Genomic DNA, 17,967 nt, shown 5'->3' with positions numbered 1-17,967 from the left:
TTAGCAAAGTTTTCTAAAGAAAGTGAAATGATAATGTAAACATTCTTGTGTTTTTCTTTCAACTAGTGTTAAGTGTCTTATCTCTCAATTGTAACAATAAGCCAAAAGGTTTTATGAATTTCTACTTTGTATTTAACAAGTTATCATTAATTTAGTGAAATGCTTCTGATTCAGTACTCTAGAATTTTAAAGGAATCATTTTCTAAAACATCACATAAGTTTAAGCACTTTGCTTTTATTGGGAATATAGCAGGTGTCAGTCTAAATAATTTTCTATGTAACTGATTAACAGCTGTCTCTGTGTAATATTTAAGAAGCAGTATATGTGCTTGCTAAACAGTTCACTCTTTGATAGCCGAATAGTTTGTTCTCAAAGCAAATTATATCTCTAGAAGAAAGCTGACATTTATTTAGCATTAAGCTATTGTTTATCAAGAACATGGTTAAATATTTTCATATATAGTAGCTAATTTAAGGATGTCATTGGTATTAAAGCTGTCTCTGTAAGAAATGATTAATAAAGGAGAAAATAAAGAGGAAGTGTAACAAGGTAAAACACTGAAGAAAAAGGGAAAAATAAAAGGCAGAGGATATAAATCCAGAGAGACAAGCCTCTAAGTTGACTTCAGTGCAAATGAAAATTCTTGGCAAATATCACAGAGCTGATAATAGCATTACTCTAAATTCACAGTAACATCAAATAGGCCTTCAACCACTCTCAGTAATTCTACTTTGCTTCGGATGAGCTCTTATAACTTGTTCTCCAATTTTCAGGAAAGGACATTAAATTTTCTGATGTACCCAGGTTTCTAATTCCACCTCATTCCTTCCGTAACCCTTCTCACACATATTATCAGGTCATATTTTGTGAAGATAATAAGGTTTGCTAGATAAGAGCTTCTTCATCTTTGTGATGTGTGCCTGAAATTTTCTTCTTCTTCTTTTAGATACCATGGATAAACTATCTCTCCTGGCAAACACCACTTCCTACATATATTTTCTAATCCCAGACTCTCCTGTTCTCAGAAACTTCACTTCTTTGATTTCCACCCCTTTCTCATATATCATCAATGTCGTTTTCTCTAAAAGATAATCTCATTAGCATACCAATTCCTCTAAAATTTGTTTGAACAGAAAACTCTTCTTCAATTCACATCAGCCTTCAGAATGTCACATCACCAAGTGTGCATCCTCGAATGTCATTGGCACTTGCTCCGTGCCCTTTACTCTTCACCTCCCTCCATCCTGGCTTTCTCCTCCTCCGTTCCACAGAACCTATTCTTTCCATTGCTACAAATGAGTTCCATGTTGCCAAAACCAACAGTATGTGTTTATTTCCCCACTTTACTCACCCTTTCAGAGATATATTTAATCCAATAGCTAATTCTACCTTTGTCACATGAAATACTCATGATTTGTTTTGTTTTGCTTAGCTACTTTGATAGATTATATTTTTGTGTTTCCTCATTTACCTGCTTCTTCATTTCTAGGCCTGTCTTTTCTACGTAACTCCTAAATATGGTGTTTTGAGTAGCATCTTTTCTCCCCACTGCAGTCCAAATGAATTGAGAAATAAAAGAAGTATGTTAGGCAATAAGAGAAGAATATATTATTTATGAATGATGAAGTAGTCATTTAAGACTTTGGCTTATGTGTGTGAGCAAGTAGTCTTCCTAATAACAATCCTGAAAATAGACAGAGGTACTCAGTCTATAACAGTGTAGAACTATTCTAGGTCTTCTCTCACAGAGATTGAGTCTTCACCAATCAGCTGAGAAAAATAGAGAGTGAATGCTCTCTCCAGAAGATGATTTCCAAGGAAAAGAGGAGAAGAAAAGGCAGAGCTCAGCTTGAGCAGAATCACCATCATAAACTGAAAGATCATATATACTTTTGTGGAACAGAAACCAGAGGTGACACATTTACTCCCTATGGAAGGAAACAACTGTGGATAAGCATCAATGTGTATAGACATTCCTGCAATAGCAAAGAACTCTGGAAGTTACATAAATAAATATAAGACATGGACCCTATATGACATGTATGTGCCAATTACATAAAGTTGATGATGAGTTGCTTTCCTTTTAAGCCCCTTACAGACTGACATATATGCTCATTTATTGCTTGAATAACATAAAAAAAAGTTCTTGAGCCCAGGGTCTTCATTTTGTTCAATGTTCTATCTATCCCCAGTGTCTACAATGGAAACTACAATACAGTAGGCAGTTGTCAAGTGAATGAATAAATAGACACAAAAACAAGACAAATATACAAATGAGAGCTATATCAGTGGTATATACAAAGCTAAGTGAGGGTAACTAAAAGAGATACAGGTGCTCATCAGTTGAAGAGATTATTGCTTTCCAGGTTGATCAGGGAAGACTTGAAAGAGATACAATTTGTGATGGACTATAAAGAATACGATTGCGCTAAGTAGGACGGGTGAGGAGAACAGTATGACCAAAGGTAAAGTTTTAAAGAATCACAAGACATTTTCTAGGTCTATGAAATTTAATGAAGTGGAGATTACATGAAGATTCTTTGTTTACTACCATGGTATAAAGAAACATCATAAAATATATAAAATCATATATTTTAATTTTAAAATTAATTTTTTATTGAAATTATGTGAAGTTACTGATTTTAATAATTTAACTTTGTAAACTTCTGTATTTTAGAGAAGAATATATTATTTAGATCTGTGCATGGGTGCATATATGTGTGTATGTGTATACATGTATGTGTGTATGTGTATAAATGCACCTACCAAAAAATACTATTTTATGACTTAGTAAGCCTTTGTGGAAAAAATATAAGCAATAATTTAAAACTATGCTTTTTTATTAATAGTAACTTACTTCCCCAAATTGCTAATTGTTTCTGCCCAAATTTTCAGAAAACTGACATAATGGCAAAGGCATTCTTTTTCAATTACTCTAGTTTATATATTCTATTTTTCAGACTTCAAAGTTCTTTTAGTATAATTTTTTTTCTTTTTTAGCTTTCCGTTTTTGCAAACATCCTATAAGTAGAAATGAGAGCAATAGTGTTCTATTTTATTTTTCAGAGTTCTATTAGTAGCAGTATGAAGTAACATAGTCTGAAAAATGACATGTAAAATTATTCTATGCTTATTAGCTCTAAATTGGTTTACTGGAAAATTAATGTGGGATTGGAAAATTTTCTAAGTTTCTTTGTCAGTAAAAACAAATATTTAAGAATATGAAATAATTGAGAATAGCTCAGAGAGGATTCCTGCTGTTTCTTGCTAGGAGATCTAATAATTTTTTGATTCTTTCTCTACTGTGTCACACAGAATTGCTTGTGTTAGATAACTAGCAAGTATTAAAATAATTCTATTGTGAATGAGATAGCTTTCTCAGATCTATAGACTGTGTCTGAGTTTTAATTTTCCATTTTATTTATATTTATTAGAATAAGTGAATACTATCTATTAGATTAAATAGCTCAGTTTATGAATAATAAATTTGCTACTATTTAAGAAATGAACTATATGATTTATTTTATTTATTATTATTATTATTATTTTGCATAGTGCTTATCCAAAAGCCCCAGGAAGGTCAATTCCACTGCTTTTGTATTTGACAGGTATTTTAGTCACACTACAGAACTGAGTGCAATTATAATCAATTATAAAATATGATGGTTATAATTCAGCTGATAATCCTTTTTAAAAATCCATACCATGTGTGGTGCTCTGAAGATTTTGTGTGAACTAGGCAATCAGCAAGGTCTAACTTAGTGGCAACTAGGCTATGCACATTTGATTACTGACCTCTGTGAAACCATGGGCAGGAAGAATTAAAGTTACCCATCAGTCTTACCTTATAATACTGATCTTTAAAAATTTGTTAATAATTAGATATTCACTGGTTCTGAGCTACATGTAATAATTTTTAAAATAGTATTTATAAGCGATTTCTTTTTTCTTTTTTCTTTTTTTTTTTTTTTGAGACGGAGTCTGGCTCTGTCTCCCAGGCTGGAGTGCAGTGGCCGGTTCTCAGCTTACTGCAAGCTCCGCCTCCCGGGTTTACACCATTCTCCTGCCTCAGCCTCCGGAGTAGCTGGGACTACAGGCGCCCGCCACGTCGCCCGGCTAGTTTTTTGTATTTTTTTTTTAGTAGAGACAGGGTTTCACCGTGTTAGCCAGGATGGTCTCGATCTCCTGACCTCGTGATCCGCCCGTCTCGGCCTCCCAAAGTGCTGGGATTACAGGCTTGAGCCACCTCGCCCGGCCTTTATAAGCGATTTCTATAATAAAAGTCACATATACTTTCTGTAAAGGTATACATGGAAACAAAAAAGAGCAGAAATAGCTAGACTCAAATCAGATAAAAGAGATTTCAAGACAAAACTGTTAAAAAAGATAAAGGTCACTATATAATTAAAAAGGATTTACTTCAGCAAGAATATATAACAATTGTGAATATATAGGTACCCAACAATGGAGAACCCTGATACATAAAGCAAATATTACTCAAGCTAAAACAGAAATAGACTCCAATGCAATAATAGTTGGGAAATTCAACACCACATTTTCAGCATTAGACAGATCACCTAGTCAGAAAATCAACAAAGAAACATCAGACAATCTGCATTGTAGACCAAATGGACCTAATAGACATTTACAGAATATTTCATACAATAGCTGCACAATACACATTCTTCTCATCAGCACATAGAACAATTTCTGGGATAGGCCATATGTTAGGCCATAAAACAAGTCTTAACAATTTTTTTAAATAAAAAAATTATTTTTTTTTCTGACCACAATGGACTAAAACTAGAAATAAACAATGAGAGGAGCGTTGGAAACTATACAAATATATGGAAATAAAACAACATGCATTAAACAACATGCTCCTGAACAAACAGTAAGTCAATGAATAAATTAAAATGAAAGTTAAAAATATTTTGAAATAAATGAAAATGAAAATACAACGTACTAGCACCTATGGGACACAGCAAAAGCGCTAATAAGGGAGAATATTTCAGCAATAAAAAAGTATGTTGAAAAGGTAAAAAGACTTCAAACAAACAACCTAACTATGGATGTTAAAGAACTAGAAAAGCAAGAGCAAATCAGACCCAAAAATTAGGAGAAGAAAAGAAATAATAAAGATCAGAGCATAAATAAATGGAATTGAGACCAAAAATACTAAAGATCAACAAAACAAAAAGCCATTTAAATTTTTTGTTTTAAAATTAATAAACGTTAGCACAACTCAGAAAAAAAGACACAAATAGATAAAATTAGAGATGAAGGAGGAGGCATTACAAATGATACCACAGAAATTCAAAAGATCATTAGGAACTATTATGAGCAACTATATGCTAATAAATTGGAAAACCTAGAAGAAATGGATACTTTCCTAGACATACACAACATATTATTATTGAATTCTGAAAAAATAGAAAACTTGAATATGTCATATAATTATTAAGCACAAGTGTTCTTTGAGGTGAAGATAAAAATATCTCCTGCCAGTATTATTTTCATTTGGCAATGGAAGAAGAAAAACAATACTCATCACACATTCAGAAGTGACAGTATCTCTAGCTAGATATTTATTTATAGAGATTTCATTTCATTTCAATTTGACATTTTCAACTCTGATTTCTTTTTAAAAATATCATATTCTAATTTTATAAATGATATGCTAATATCATTATTTTATTTATTTCATTTTCTCTGCACTGATTTTTTGTTTGCATTTTTGAAAATTATAAATATTGTTTCAATAAATAATAGTGATTTTAATTTTCCTGGGAGAATCTGTAGAATAACTGCTATCTCCTTGGTGTATGTAAAACAATAGGAAATAAAAGATCAAATGTGGAGCAAAAAAAAGAGATTGAGAAAGCGCTAACATGAGTTCATCTTCATCTTTCTCTTTTTTATATAATCTATGAAATATTATTTTGTGTTCTTTAGAAATATTTGTCTACATAATTACCTTTCTTAAAATTTTTAAATAATGTTAGGTAAGCGCATACATAAGAAATCAGTTATTCAAATCTCATTAATAGCTTTTCTATTTTTTTAACTAATTTCATTTTTTCTCCTTTATTTAGGATCTCTGTTCATTAATCCAGCAAATATTTATTGAGGGATTATTAAATATCAAGTGTAGTTCTGATTCTCAAAGAGCTTAAATTTTAGCAGTAATATTTATCTAGCAAATGATAGTAATTTTCAATATCCAAGAGAATAAACAATGATATAACACATGTTTTCTATCACATTAGCACTTCTACTTTTTTATTGTTCTACAAATATTTATTGATCATGCAACATGAAAAGGTCATTCTTCTAAGCTACAGAGATTCATTGGTAGAAACAAATGTCAAATATTTCCTTTCTTTCTGAGTTTATTTTGTAATGCCAGCTGATCCTCCAAGGAGAGCTGCATACATATGAGTGAGCCCAGCACAGATTACCTAGCAGAAATCTTTAGTCTCTGTCTGATCCAGAGACTAAAGAATTGTTGGGTTCAGCCACTAAAATATTGAGTGGTTTGCTTAAAGCAATAGGTAACTGATGCAGGTCAAGATGCATGTTATTCAAATAACGTGTAATATATTAGAAGGATAGTTCTCATTATTTTGGGGTCAACATTGCCGTACACTCTCCAAACTTATTGTGGGCTACAAGAGCTTTTGTTTATGTGGGCAATGTCTGTTCATATTTACCATATTAGATATTGAAATTGAAAAAAATTAATTAATATTTGTTTAAAAGTAACAATAGTTAACCTAATATAGGTTAACCTAATATATCTTTATAAAAATTTAATATTTTCATATTCAAACAATAAAAATAATGAGAAGCATGGCATTGTTTTACATTTTCGCATATCTCTTTAATCTTTTACTACTTAGAAGACAAGTAAATTTTTACATAGGCTTCTTCAATCTACTGCGCTATCTTGTTTCCTCTGAAAAAAAATTTTAAAAAGCTCTTCATTATTTTCTTGCTGCCACCATGTAAGAAATGCTTTTCGCTTCCTGCCATGATTCTGAGACCTCCTCATACTTGTGGAACTGTAAGCCCAATTAAACTTCTTTTTCTTCTCAGTCTCAGGAATGTCTTTATCAGCAGTGTGAAAACAGACTAATAATGTAAATTGGTGCCAGTAGAGTGGGGCATTGCTGAAAATATACCAGAAAATGCGGAAGCAACTTTGGAACTGGGCAGCAGCCAGAGGTTGGAACAGTTTGGAGGGCTCAAAAGAAGACAGGAAAATGTGGGAAAGTTTGGAACTTCTTAGAGACTTGTTGAATGGCTTTGCCCAAAATGCTGACAGCGATATGGAAAATAAGATCCAGGTGGAGATGGTCCCAGATGGAGATGGGGAACTTATTGGGAACTGGAGCAAAGGTGACTCTTGTTATGTTTTAGCAAAGAGACTGGCATCATTTTGCCCCTGCCCTAGAGATTTGTGGAATTTTTAACTTGAGAGAGATGATTTAGGGTATCTGGTGGAATAAATTTCTAAGTAGCAAAGCATTCAAGAAATGACTTGGGTGCTGTTAAAGGCATTCAGTTTTATAAGGGAAGCAGAGCATAAAAGTTTAGAACATTTGCAGCTTGACAATGAGATAGAAAAGAAAAACCCATTTTCTGAGGAGAAATTCAAACTGGCTGCAGAAAATTGCATAAGTAGCAAAAAGCCTAATGTTAATCCCCATGGGGGAAAATGTCTCCAGGCCATGTCAGAGACCTTCATGACAGCCTCTCCCATCACAGGAGGCCCAGGAAGAAAAAGTGGTTTCATGGGCTGGGCCCAGGATCTCCAGGCCGTGGGCAGCCTAGGGACTTGGTGCCCTGTGTTCCAGCTGCTCCACCCATAGCTGAAGGGGCCAACATGCAGCTTAGGCTGTAACTTCAGAGGGTTGAAACCTCAATCCTTGACAGCTTCCACATGGTGTTGAGTGCACAGAAGTTAAGAATTGAGGTTTGAGAACCTCTGCCTAGATTTCAGAAGATGTATGGAAATGCTTGGATGCCCAGAGAGAAGTTAACTACAGGGGCAGGGCCTCATGAAGAACCTCTGGTAGGGCAGTGCAGAAGGGAAATGTGGGTTCAGAGTTCCCATGCAGAGTCCCTACTGGGGCACTGCCTCGTAGAGCTGTGAGAAGAGGGCCACAGTCCTCCAGATCCCAGAATGGTAGGTCCACGGGCAGCTTACACCATGTGCCTGGAAAAAACAGAGATACTCAGCAGTAGCCCATGAAAGCAGCCAGGAGGGAGTCTGTACCCTGCAAAGCCACAGAGGTAGAGCTGCCCAAGACCATGGGAACCCACCTCTCACAACATGACTTGGATGTGAGACCTGGAGTCAAAGGATATCATTTTGGAGCTTTAAAATCTGACTGCCCTGCTGGATTTCAGACTTGCATTGGCCCTGTAACCCCTTTGTTTTAGCTACTTTCTCCCATTTGGGACTGCTGTATTTACCCAATACCTCTACACTCATTGTATCTAGAAAGTAACTAGCTTGATTTTGATTTTACAGGCTCATAGGGAGAACGAACATGCCTTGTCTCTGATGAGGCTTTGGACTGCGGACTTTGGATTAATGCTGAAATGAGTTAAGACTTTGTGTGACTGTTGGGAAGGCATGATTGGTTTTGAAATATGAGGACATGAGATTTGGAGGGGCCAGGGGCAGAAAGACATGATATGACTGTGTCCAAAATTTCAACTTGAATTATGTCGCTCAGAATTCCTACATGTTGTGGGAGGGACCCACGGGAAGGTAATTGAATAATGGGGGCTGGTCTTTCCTGTGCTATTCTTGTGCTACGAATAAGTCTCACAATATCTGATGGGTTTATCAGGGGTTTCTGCTTTAGCTTCTTCCTCATTTTATCTTGTAGCCGCCATGTAAGAAGTGTCTTTCACCTCCCGACATGATTCTCAGGCCTCCCCAGCCATGTAGAACTGTAAGTCCAATTAAACCTCTTTTTCTTCCCAGTCTCGGGTATGTCTTTTTCAGCAATGTGAAAACAGACTAATACAACTTGCAATGTAGATATAAACCACATCAATTTAACTCTTCATTTTCTCTTACGTTAAAATCTTCGGTGTTTCTTGTGTTTTGAATGAAAGCTTTACATATGCATGATTTTGTAAGTTTACATTTTGGCCATTGAAGAAACACTGAGTTCTTCTTCTTCTTCTTCTTCTTCTTCTTCTTCTTCTTCTTCTCTTCTTCTTCTTTTCTTTTCTTTTTCTTTTATTTATTTATTTATTTATTTTTGTGAGATGAAGTCTAGCTCTGTCACCCAGGCTAGAGTGCAGGGACTGTATCTTGGTTCACTGCAACCTCCGCATCTTGGGTTCAAGCGATTCTTCTGCCTCAGCCTCCTGAGTAGCTGGGACTACAGGTGCCTGCCATTACGCCTGGCTAATTTTTTGTATTTTTAGTAGAGACAGGGTTTCACCATTTTGACCAGTGTGGTCTCTAACTCCTGACCTCGTGATCTGCCTGCCTCAGCCTCCCAAAGTGCTGGGAATACAGGTGTGAGTCACTGCGCCTGGCCCTGAGTTTTTCTTATGTTGACACATTTTATTATACAATATTGAAAGCCACAATGGTTAACTCAGCACTAACCTCATCAGGAAATCCATGTGAATACATGTTTTTCAAAATGCTAATTTTTGCTTAAAACTTGGCATATATTTTTGGCAACAACTTTTGTCAGGTATTTTCCTTTAAGTGACAGGCTTACTGGGCTCATTTTCAATGAATGCGTGTAATGCCAGGTTTACATGACCATCAGATGTCTGTTTTTTCAAAAGACAAAAAAGTGCTTTTACTTTTTATTTTCAAGTAAAAATAATATTAATTAAAAAATGGCCAGTTCAGTCTGCACCTCAAATAATTACACAATTGTCTTCTTCAAGACAATCATCATAAAGCAAAAATGCTTTGTAGACACTTCTCATTGTATCACACATAATACGGAAATGGTGTCTATTTGAAGATCAAGATTGAGTAAAATCAGAAATTATTGCTTTACCAACAACATTGCTAAATAAGATTGGCTTTTTAAAAACTACGAGTACATGGTGGAGAAAAATGTAATGGGTAATGATAAAATGTCTACTAGTATGACTTAGTACACGATGTCAACAGTTTTATCCATCACTGCTTCTATATCATCAATCCAAATGACACAGTAAAAAAGGTAAATAATGTCATTCTATTATTATGAAAGTTTTAGCCTCACAGATGACCCATGAAGGTCTCAAGGACCCATTTGGTCCTGAAGAATAGATTAACAATTTTTATTAGAAGATAAATACATGAAGAAAAATGAATGTCATAAGGGGAATTAGGGATATTGGAAAAGGGGATGATTTGTGATTTGTGAGTAGGGTGACCAGTTTTGAGAGTATAAGAAGATGATCTTCAAACAAAGACTTAAGAGAATAAAGAAGTGTGTCATTAAAATATCTTGGGGAGGAATACACAAGGCAAAGAATATAACTAATACTAATTCCCTAGGTGTTTTTCAAGAATATTCAAAAGGTAAGTGTTACTAGATGTGAGTGAACAATATGAAGATGAAGGAGATGAAGTTAGAGACCAGATCATATAAGATGTTACAAGTCAATATAAGGAGGTTTTCTTTTATTCTTTATAAAGCAGGCATATTGCAGGGTTTTGAGGAAAGAAGAAGTTATGTGACTTAATTTTTGAAATAATTGGTCTAGTTGTAGAACATAAGCAATAAGTGTATGGGTGAACACACGATGAATTATGAGACTGTTGTAGATGAGATAACCTAATGACTTGGATTATACTGGTAACATTTGAAATGTGTAGGATAAAATGGTTGAATAATCGATATGTTTGGAAGATGGAGTCATAAGAATTTTCTAATAAGTTCGATGTGTGGTGTGAGAAAAAGACTACTGAAGAAAGACTCTAAATTTCTTGGTCTGAGAAAATAAAATGACAATATTGTCATTAATCATTACCACTGGTTTAAAATCAGCTTCTTTTTTACATGCTGTATTTGACATATCTTTTAGATAGACAGACAAAACCACATTTTATTGCACATCCCTTTAGTATGCTCATCAGATACTGGGTTTTGTTTGTTTGTTTGTTTGTTTGTTTTTACAAATTGAAGGTTTGTGGAATCCCTGGGCCACACAAGTCTATTGGCACCACTTTTCCAACAACATGTGTTTACTTCATATCTGTGTCACACTTTAATATCTCACAATATTTCAAAGTTATTATTATTGTATCTGTTACGGTGATCTGTGATCAGTAATTTCTGATGTTATTATAATAATTGGTTTGTGGCACTATGAACCGTGCCCATAAAATACGGTGAACTCAATAGATACATGTTGTGTATGTTCTCACTGCTCTGCTCACTGGTCATTCTCCTATCTCCTTCCCTTTTCTCCAGCCTATTTTTTATCTGAAACAAAACAATATTGAAGTTAGACCAATTAATAAGTTTACAATGGACTGTAAATGTTTTTGTGAAAGGAAGTGTCTTGCTGTTCTCACTTTAAAATTAGTGAGGAAGCTTAGTGAGGCTTGCTAAAAGCCAAAAGAGGCCAAAAGTGGGGCCACTTGTACCAAAAAGCTAACCTGTGAATGCAAAGAAAAGATTCTTGAGGAAAATTAAAAGTGCTACTCCAGTAAACATATAAATAATAAGCAGCAAAAATTCCTTATTGTTAATATGGAGAAAATTTGAGTGGTCTAGATAGATTAGCTACAACATTCCCTTAAACGAAAGCCTCATCCATGGCAAAGCCTTATCTATCTTCAATTTTCTGAAGGAAGAGAAGCAGCAGCAGAAGAAAATTGGAAACTGTTAGGAATGGGTTAATAGGTTTTAAGGAAAGAAGTAATCTCTGTAACATAAAAGTGCAAGGTGAAGCAACAAGTGCTAATGTAGAAGCTGCAACAAATTATCCAGAAGATCTAGCGAAGATTTCATTAAACAACAGATTTTTAGTGTAGATGAAACAGCCTTCTACTCGAAGAAGATGCCATCTAGAACTTTTATAGCCAGAGAAAAGAAAAAGCCTGACTTTGAAGCCTCTAAGGACAGGGTGACTCTCTTATTAGGGAATAATGCAGCTGGTGACTTTAAATTAAAGCCAGTACTCATTTATAATTCCAAACATCCCGCGACCCTTAGGGATTATGCTAAATCTACTCATTTTATGCTTTACACATGGACCAAAAAAGCCTGGATGATGGCACTTTTTTATAATACGATTTATTGAATATTTTAAGACTAGTGTTGAAACCTACTACTCAGAAATAAAGATTCCCTTCAAAATAATATTGCTGGCTGGATGTGGTGACTCACCCCTGTAATCCCAGCACTTTGGGAGGCCGAGGTGGGTGGATCAATCAAGGTCAGGAGTTTGAGACCAGCCTGACCAACATGGTAAATCCCTGTCTCTACTAAAAATACAAAAATTAGCTGGGTGTGGTGGTGGGTGCCTGTAATCCCAGCTACTCAGGAGGCCGAGGCACAAGAATCACTTGAATCCGAGAGGCAGAGGTTGCAGTGAGCCAATCTGCACTGTATTCCATTCTTGACAACAGAGCGAGACTCCATCTCAGAAAAAAAGGAGAATACTATTGCTTACTGACAATGTACCTGGTCACCCAAGAGCTCTGATGGAGATGTGCAAGAAAATTAATGTTGCTTTCCTGCATGCTGGCACAAGGTCCATTCTGTAGCCCATGAATCGGAGAATAATTTTGACTTTCAACTCATATTATTTAAGAAATAAATACATTTCACAAGACTATAGCTGCCATAATAGTTATTTCTCTGACGGATCTGGGTAATGTAAATTGAGTATCTTCTGGAAAAAGTTCACATTACTAGATGTTATTTTAGATCATTTTTGATTCATGGCAGGTGGCCAAAATTTCAACATTCATAGCAGTTTGGAAGATGTTGATTCCAAACTTCAGAGATGATTTTGAGGGATTCAAGACTGCAGAATTTATGGAAATAGCAAGAGAACTACAATTAGAAGTAGAGTAGAGAAGTAGTGAAGTAGAGAATTACAACCTGAAGATGTAACTAGGTTGCCGTAATCTCATGATAAAACTTGACCAGATGAGAAGTTGCTTCCTGTGGATGCGCAAAGAAAGTGGTTTCTTGAGATGCAATCTACTTCTGGTGAAGATGCTGTGAACACAGTTGAAATGACAGCAAAATATTTAAATGTTACATAAATTTAGTTAATAAAGCAGTGGTAGGGGTTGAAAGAAATAACTCCTATTTTGAAGGAAATTTTATTCTGGGTAAAATGCTGTGATGCAGTAGCATATGCTACAGAGAAATCTTTCATAAAAGCAAGAGTTAATCAATGCAACAAACTGCACTGTTGTGTTTCTGCTTAAGCTGATAAGCAACTTCAGCAAAGTCTCAGGATACAAAATTAATGTGCAAAAATCACAAGCATTCTTATACACCAGTAACAGACAAGCAGAGAGCCAAATCAGGAATGAACTTCCATTCACAATTGCTTCAAAGAGAATCAAATACCTAGGAATCCAGCTTACAAGGGATGTAAAGGACCTCTTCAAGGAGAACTACAAACCACTGCTCAGTGAAATCAAAGAGGACACAAACAAATGGAAGAACATACCATGCTCATGGATAGGAAGAATCAATATCATGAAAATGGCCATACTGCCCAAGGTGATTTATAGATTCAATGCCATCCCCATCAAGCTACCAATGACTTTCTTCACAGAATTGGAAAAAACGGCTTTAAAGTTCATATGGAACCAAAAAAGAGCCCGCATTGCCAAGACAATCCTAAGTCAAAAGGACAAAGCTGGAGGCGTCACGCTACCTGACTTCAAACTATACTACAAGGCTACAGTAACCAAAACAGCATGGTACTGGTACCACAACAGAGATATAGACCAATGGAACAGAACAGAGTCCTCAGAAATAATACCACACAACTACAGCCATCTGATCTTTGACAAACCTGAGAGAAACAAGAAATGGGGAAAGGATTCCCTATTTAATAAATGGTGCTGGGAAAATTGGCTAGCCATAAGTAGAAAGCTGAAACTGGATCCTTTCCTTACCCCTTATACAAAAATTAATTCAAGATGGATTAGAGACTTAAATGTTAGACCTAATACCATAAAAACCCTAGAAGAAAATCTAGGTAGTACCATTCAGGACATAGGCATGGGCAAGGACTTCATGTCTAAAACACCAAAAGCAACGGCAGCAAAAGCAAAAATTGACACATGGGATCTAATTAAACTAAAGAGCTTTTGCACAGCTAAAGAAACTACCATCAGAGTGAACAGGCAACCTACAGAATGGGAAAAAATTTTTGCAACCTACTCATCTGACAAAGGGCTAATATCCAGAATCTACCAAGAACTCAAACAAATATACAAGAAAAAAGCAAACAACCCCATCAAAAAGTGGGGAAAGAATATGAACAGACATTTCTCAAAAGAAGACATCCATACAGCCAACAGACACATGAAAAATGCTCATCATCACTGGCCATCAGAGAAATGCAAATCAAAACCACAATGAGATACCATCTCACACCAGTTAGAATGGCAATCATTAAGAAGTCAGGAAACAACAGGTGTTGGAGAGGATGTGGAGAAATAGGAACACTTTTACACTGTTGGTGGGATTGTAAACTAGTTCAACCATTATGGAAAACAGTATGGCGATTCCTCAAGGATCTAGAACTAGATGTACCATATGACCCAGCCATCCCACTACTGGGTATATACCCAAAGGATTATAAATTACTCTACTACAAAGACACATGCACACGTTTGTTTATTGCGGCACTATTCACAATAGCAAAGACTTGGAATCAACCCAAATGTCCATCTGTGACAGACTGGATTAAGAAAATGTGGCACATATACACCATGGAATACTATGCAGCCATCAAAAAGGATGAGTTTGCGTCCTTTGTAGGGACATGGATGCAGCTGGAAACCATCATTCTTAGCAAACTATCACAAGAAGAGAAAACCAAACACCGCATGTTCTCACTCATAGGTGGGAACTGAACAATGAGATCACTTGGACTCGGGAAGGGGAACATCACACACTGGGGCCTATCATGGGGAGGGGGGAGGAGGGAGGGATTGCATTGGGGAGTTATACATGATATAAACGTCATGCACATGTACCCTAGAACTTAAAGTATAATAAAAAAATAAAAAAAAAAATAAAAAAAAAAAAAAAATCTCCACAACCACTCCAACCTTCAGCAACCACTACTGTGATCAGTCAGGAGCATCAAAATTAATGCATGACTCTTGAGAAACAAAAAAGATTACAACTCATTGAAGGCTCAGGTGATGATTAGCATTTTTCAGCAATGAAGTATTTTTTAAATTAAAGTATGTTAATGTTTTAGGCATACTGCTATTTCACACTTAGACTACAGGGTAGTGCAAACATAACTTTTAAATAAACTGGGAAACAAAATATTTGTGTGACTTGCTTTATAGTGACTTTTCTTTTTTTTTTTTTTTTTGCAATATTTGCTTTATTGCAGTGGTCTGGAACCAAACACACAATATCTCTGAGGTATGACAGTACAACATTAGTTATTAACCAGACAGTTAAATATATTGGACTGGATTGAGAGGTGAGTCCATGCTAGAGATAAAAGTTTGAGGATTCTTCATCATTAGACTGATGAGATCACTGAGGAAGTGGGTGTAGACTATAAAGTATAAGACAAGTAACTACTTAACCCTGGGCTCTGCCAATAGTAGGCAGTTGGGTAGAAGAGGAAGAAGAATGGCCTAGCAGGAGCCCACAGTGAGGTAGGGACTAACTCAAGACAGGATGCATTATTTAGGTCAAGTGAAAATGATCAAGGCTGATTTTCTGTGTCAAATTCTTTTGACAGTAAAATGAATAGTAAGAACTGATCATTGGGTTTAATAACATGGAAACCAATGGTGATCTTAATAAAATGTTCTACTTGGGGTAGTGTGGGCAAAATTATGATTAAATTTGATCCAAAGAAAAATGAGATCTTTAATATTTAACTGAGGGGTTTAGAATTGAAATAATAGAAAACACTTTAAAGCCAAACAAAATAGAATTCCTAAAAATATATATAATTCTTAAAAATATATGTCCTTTTTACATCATTTATAGTTCTGTTTTATAAATCAGGGCAAATAAGTATTATTTACCAGTAGGAACTTTATAGTTATATGCTTTGTTTTAAATTCTGAGTATGAAACTCAGAAAGAAAGTTAACTCTTACAGTATTATGGAAACTTTATCAAGATGTTTGAAGATATGATGGATAAATATGTTATCAACACTAAAAGGATATTAGATTTTCAGCATTTTTAGCTTTCTTTTTAACTTTCTTCCATGTCAGGGGAAAGTATTTGTATAATAATTTTTTTGTTTTACTAGTCCATTTGTTAAATACAGAAATATTACTAGAGTCACATTAATTTTATTTCAATTTCAAGTATTAGAAATATTACTAGAGTAATATTAATTTTATTTCAATTTCAAGTATTCACATTAAAAGCAGTCCAAGTGGATATGACCATTAATATGAACTTTTCTCCCTCATCTGTAAAGATGATCAAAATGCTTTCTTTCCACAATTCTGTAGTATTTAAAAAAAAAAAAAAAAAAAGCCTCTTGATTAATCTTTTTTTTTTTTTTTTTTCAGTTTTTACTATCTACCAAGCATTTCCTCAGGGACTGGGTTAAAATTAGTAAATAAAATTGCTTAAAATGTTTTCTCTCTATATATGCTGATTTGAAATGTTAAAAGAAAGTAGATAATAAATCTTTGAGGGAATGGATGTATTAATCGGCCTGATTTGATCATTCCACAGTGAATATATTAAATACCACATTGTACCCCATAAGTATATACAATTATTATTTGTCAATTAAAAATAAAATTTAAAACACATGGTTACTGAAGGCTTCCATGAAAAGAAGACAGTTAGGGAAAACTTGAATATTAAATAAAAAGTATTTTGGCAAGTTTTTATCTGTGTTGTATCGGGACACATGATTAATCATTGTTGACTGGCATAAATTTTTTTATGGGGCAGCTCTTGTACCTGTATCTGCTCCTGAGGTACTGTGATCATCCCAGCATTATAAAGCTAAACTTTTGCTTAACCATATTTTGATACCACAACCAAAGAGAAAAGAAATGCAAGCCGAGAGAATAAATGGGTGCCAAAGAACCAGGCTTTGACAGTGGCTGGACACCACACATCTCTGAGGTTGACAAAATGAAAGTACAAGGGATATTTGAGGGATAAGAGGTTATAGCATACGGAAAAGAGAAATTTGAGAAAATGATATTCACACGCAACAAAGACCATTTTAAAACAAAAAAATCTGTCAAATGATTAGTCTAAAATAAAAGAAAATCCATCAGTGAATAGATGAATGTTAAAATGATCAATCCTGAAGAGTCAATCAGGGGGCTCGAAAATCAGGCAGCAGGGACTTCCAGAATACAGAAATCCAGCCTGAGGTCAACAAGATGAAGAATTTGAGAAAATGAAAAATGAGAAAATAGTTCTAAATGAGCAATCAATTCATAATTTTCCAAAATCTGTACAAGAATAGTCCCCAAAATAGATGTGAGGAAACAGTTTGAAGACTGGTCTAGTTATAATAATACAGGAACAATTCTCAGAGCTGAAGGAACACAACCTAAAAGGATCCACAAATTCTTAAGTAGATAAGGGCGCAGGATTGGATGCAGGAGAGTGCAGAGTGAGAAAGCAAAAGTGAGAGCAAGAGAAAAGCTCTAAACTACTTATATCACAATGAAAGACAGTGAAAAACGGAGGAAAATTCCTACTACAGGATGAGATATATGTCTTCATGAAGACTACTATTGTTAATATTAGATTCAAGAAT

The sequence above is a fragment of the Trachypithecus francoisi genome, unplaced genomic scaffold (genome assembly GCF_009764315.1).
Source record: "Trachypithecus francoisi isolate TF-2019V2 unplaced genomic scaffold, Tfra_2.0 Lachesis_group5, whole genome shotgun sequence".
NCBI lineage: Eukaryota > Metazoa > Chordata > Mammalia > Primates > Cercopithecidae > Trachypithecus > Trachypithecus francoisi.
This window is presented reverse-complemented; position numbering follows the sequence as displayed.